The sequence below is a fragment of the Borostomias antarcticus genome (genome assembly GCF_949987555.1).
Source record: "Borostomias antarcticus genome assembly, chromosome: 1".
Classification (NCBI taxonomy): Eukaryota; Metazoa; Chordata; class Actinopteri; order Stomiiformes; family Stomiidae; genus Borostomias; species Borostomias antarcticus.
Genome location: NC_140234.1, coordinates 10,749,243 through 10,754,256, shown reverse-complemented (window position 1 = coordinate 10,754,256; position 5,014 = coordinate 10,749,243). Strand labels below are relative to the sequence as shown.

At 45.6% G+C, this 5,014-nt stretch overlaps 1 pseudogene across 1 annotated transcript; it reads left to right on the top strand.

Moving 5' to 3' along the window:
* Nucleotides 1-1,321: 1,321 nt before the first annotated feature.
* Nucleotides 1,322-2,856, top strand: LOC311311749 (5-beta-cholestane-3-alpha,7-alpha-diol 12-alpha-hydroxylase-like; annotated as a pseudogene). The gene has a single exon. The product of its transcript is annotated as a 5-beta-cholestane-3-alpha,7-alpha-diol 12-alpha-hydroxylase-like (transcript).
* Nucleotides 2,857-5,014: the final 2,158 nt, after the last annotated feature.

The window sequence follows — 5,014 nt, the reverse complement described above, 5'->3', positions numbered from 1 at the left end:
TCTCTGAGCGCTATTCTAGTTATTGTCATGTTTCTGTAACACTATTTAACTGGCCACCCGAAGACCTTCATCAACATGCAATGATAGCAGTCAACCACATAGTGGCGGTGTTGCACAGAGCTCAGCTAGGAGACCTCAAACTGCAAGCAGAGGATGCAGATTATCAGATTATAAACACTATGAAGAGTGAAGATGTTCTTCTGAAACACAGACCTAGGCCTGATTAATCATTTTAACTCTATTCACCTGTTCTCTTTATTATGTTGGAGATACTGTATCTATCTGTGGGTTCACTTTCAAACGAACACTTCCGAAGATGGAAACACCAGCCTCTCCATGTCCTTTTTAATCTGATGATCACCTGTTGTGACCTTAATTGACTTCTGCTTCATGCCTTTGGGTTTAGGAATGTCTCATGACATATTTTAGATATGAAGACATTTAAGGTATGAGGAACTGCTTATCTCTACATTATAGCTTATCTAATGATCATTACTTATCATATCTAACCTTAACTCCTCCCACTGCTGCTTGGACCAGTGGGTCCAGTTTGTTACATTCCTCATAGGGCTTCTGTTAGTGTGTTTTGGCTACTGTACTGTTCACATTTCTCCTTATTCCACTGGATTAAACATTGATATTCGTAAATAAATACATTGAGTGTTCCATAAAGTACGTTTTTAACATATGGATGGAGTTAATGTTTAACATTTAGTGCTAGTGCCTATTGTACTGTAAGTGGGGTACTGGGGTGCTGAGAAAATGTATTTGGTCCAGCATTAAGCTACTACAGTAGATAGGCCGTGTATCATACCAAAATATAAACTACACACATGTAGGAAGACAATACCGATATTATTTGGTCACTTTAGGTGGTACCGAATCTGGATAGGCCCCTGGACTAAATGGTTAGTTTGTAAACTGCCTGATCAGCCTTTTCTATCCATTTGGCATCTTTCAGAATGGCATATTATGCAAATTAATTGATTACTACTTCTAGCTTCTTTTGGGAGAACCAACAGCTACTTGCCTTACAGAGGAGCTGGCAACACTGCACTTAACACCCTGATATCAGTCAGTCTTTCATTGTTCATGGTGTTGCGCACTGAAATGTTTCGATTTCAGTGCAGAAAAGTTGGCATCAGCTGTGCTTAGAGATAGGGCCATGGCCGGGTCTTGAAGACAACAACTTGTTAAAGAACGTAGTGTCTGGAGTACTCGGGTATCTGTTGTGCAAGGGGGAGGAGCACAGTCTTTGACTAATACAAAGGAATATGAGCTGGAGAACAGATTAGCTCTGCGAGTAGCACAGGAGAGGACGATGGGCTTTCTGCTGCCATTCCTGCTTGCTCTGCTAGCCTTCCTCCTTGGAGGACTCTATCTCCTGGGGACCTTCCGTCAGAGGCGTCCCGGGGAACCCCCCTTAGATAAGGGACCCATTCCTTGGCTGGGCCATGTCCTGGAGTTTCGCAGGGATACTGCAAAGTTCCTGGAGAGAATGAAAAGGAAACATGGGTATATTTTCACAGTGCTGCTGGGGAGCTTTTATTTCACATTCGTCACAGATCCATTTTCCTTTGGGACTATTGTGAAAGAAGCCAGCACAAAGCTGGACTTTTTCGAGTTTGCGAAGTATCTAGTTTTGAAAGTGTTTGGTTACCAATCCAACATCGAAGATGAGCACAAGATGTTGCAGATATCCAGCAACAAGCACCTGATGGGGGATGGTCTGGGAGTCATGACACATGCCATGATGAATAACCTTCAGAATCTGATGTTGCACAGTGTGGGGGCAGGCGAGGACCATCAAATCTGGATGGAGGACGGGCTTTTCAACTACAGCTACAACATCGTCTTCAGGGCGGGCTACTTAGCTTCGGCAATGAGACCCCCAAGTCCTCGGGGAGCCTGGAGAAAGCCAAGGAAGTTGACAGAGTAGAATCTGAGGAGCTCTTCTCTGAGTTCCGGAAGTACGACCAGCTGTTCCCCAAGCTGGCCTACGGGGCGCTGCCGCCGTCGGAGAAGATGGAGGTGGAACGTCTGAAGAGACTGTTCTGGAACACGCTGTCGGTCCAGAAGATCAGCACCAAAGACAACGTCAGCGGCTGGGTGCGCGATCAGCAGGAGATTAGGGAGGAGCACGGCATGCAGGAGTTCATGCAAGACAGGTACATGTTCCTGCTTCTGTGGGCGTCCCAGGGTAACACGGGGCCGTCAGCCTTCTGGCTGCTCCTCTATCTCATGAAGCACCCCGACGCCATGAGGGCGGTCCGGGCGGAGGTGGAGGACGTGCTGAAGGAGGCCGGGCAGGAAGTGAGGCGTGGTGGGCCGCTCATCGACCTGACCCGGGACATGCTGCAGAAGATGCCCGTCATGGACAGCGCCGTGGAGGAGACCTTGCGTTTGACCGCCGCCCCCGTCCTCACCAGGGCCGTGCTCCAGGACATGAGCCTCAAGATGGCTGACGGACAAGAGTACCACCTCAGGGGAGGCGACAGGGTGGCCCTCTTCCCCTACACCACCGTTCAGGTGGACCCAGACATCCACCCCGATCCGCTCACGTTCAAATATGACCGTTTCCTCACACGAGACGGGGGCAAGAAAAATGATTTCTACAAGGGCGGGAAGAAGCTGAAGTACTACAACATGCCGTGGGGGGCTGGAATCAGCATGTGCCCTGGTCGTTTCTTCGCCACCAATGAGCTGAAGCAGCTTGTTTTCCTCATGCTCACGTACTTTGACTTTGAGTTAAAGAATCCAGATGAGGAGATCCCGCATATTGACATCAAGCGCTGGGGCTTTGGGTCCATGCAGCCAACTAGAGACATTCAGTTTAGGTACAGGCTCAAGTTTTAGGTTTGAAAGCACACTTAGATGTTAATCTAACCAAACTCACAGTAGTGAGTGAGTATTTAAGGGGAAATTTGTTTGAGCGCACAACATGTCCTGATGAAGACTGACAAGGTCAAAACATGTTGACTTTTTAAAATTATGTAAGCCTGATACATTAAAGTCGCACTGAAGTGAAAAAAGCATTCTGTCCCATTTTGGTTCACATAATTGGTCATAGTGTTCACCTATTCAACGATGTATGCCAAAAAAATTACAAAATTTTACTTTTGTTGTAATCTTATATCAAAGTATATAATTTCTTACTTCCTGGAAAACGGTAGGTCATGTGCAATGACGACAACAGGTACCTTAGATTTTAGGCCAATAATCTCACGACATCCACCCGTCAATCAGCGCTATCCTTCTATCGAATCTGTCTAAAATTCCTCTAAACATATGTGGGACTCTGGACTGAGCATGGAGTCACTGATTGACTGAATTGAACACAGGTGGGACTGATTGAGATGTAAGCAGACAACAGGCTGGTCAGATGAAGAGATGTAAACAAAAAAGAAACAGTAACAGCTACAAATAAATACATAAATAAGTTAAAAAATCATGTCACAGCACAATGCCTGAGTATGTACTGTACATGTATTAGCATTTTTATTCTGCATCCCCCCTGGGCTTGAACTCTTGTTGAGTTACCTGCCATGTGAGAAGCCATAGATGGTTTCATACTGACTTAAGCAATCACAAGGGCTGCATGTAACTGTCACAGGTGCATTGAGGTTTCAGCAGTTTTCACAAAACCAAAGACCAAACAATAAAACCACGGTATACACTCGACAAGTGAAGAAGAAAAGACAGAGCTTATAAACTTACAGACTTACAAGATGGCACCGGAAACACCAGGGACTATGCACAGCTACAGCAAATGGAACAGACAAAGAACAAGATGGGAGCTACTGTACATGTAGGCTAGAAATACTGTACACATACTAACGAGGCAGATGGAAACCAATCAAACAATCATTGGCACAGGTCTCTCAATCAGAGCCAATTTAGCCAGTTGTAGTCCTAGGTCCGCTATGTCGGGGTTGCCAACAACAACAAGTACTGTACACATGTAAACATGTTGTCCCCCACCCATCATGCATGTTCCCTTGTGGTATCAAGCCCCCTGCTTCTCATTAGGCGTTTTTATACAGAGATCCCACTTTATTGCCCTGTAGAAGACCCCTCAATTTTCCAAGTGTGTATCTCTGCAGGCCCAGAGACTTCAAGGGGGCGGGTCAAATGTCAATCAATTTCTACTTTGGCCAATCAGAGACTGACGATCGTCTTGTCAATCAAAAACTAATTTCGCCTGAAACGGTTGTCAATCACTTTTTAATTTGGCGAATCGCCTTTCTCTTAGGAGAAGTGGCATGGTGGAAATGACGCTATCTTGTTAGCTAGCTGTCTACATTGACTTTGTTAGCTAGCTTGCTAGTTACGTAGGCCTAATGCAATTTGTTATTGAGTTAGATTGACTGAATTACATGACTGTGTGTGAGAGATTATATTTTTAATGCAAATCATGTACCTTGAAAGACGTAATCCATCAACCTCCCTGATAAAAGCCTTACCAAGACTCCCCTTGGTATGCTCTTAGTAGGCCTATGATCAATGTAATGGCTTGTGGGTAGAGGCTAGCAATGGTCTACACTAGCCCAGGGGCAGGGGAGCATCACTAGCCTACTGATCCATAGCCAGGACTGGGATGCCCTCAGTGGAGGTCCCAAGTCAGTCTTCCAGTCATTCAGCCAGCCTGTCAGTAGATGTGCTCTACTTGTATTGATTTGTTCATACACTAGTATTCCAGCACAAGTTATGTTCTTGAATGCTTCTGGTGACTAGCAGTTCTCTTAGCAACCTAATTTAATCCCCATCACGGTTTTCAGATCCACATAGGGGAAACATATGGCTGAGAGATGTGAGAGGAGTGTGGAGGAAAATCAACAGTACCACACACACACACTTGCATAACCAACCAAGCAAGTTCTACCTTTCTATACCACAAATATAAGTTTGAGAACCTAGGATACATACAGCCCGCCTAAGGGGGTTCTAATGTACTGACCTCCCAGCACAGGCCTGACCCTGCTGGCAAGCTGCCTTGGTCCTAGCCAAGGAACAA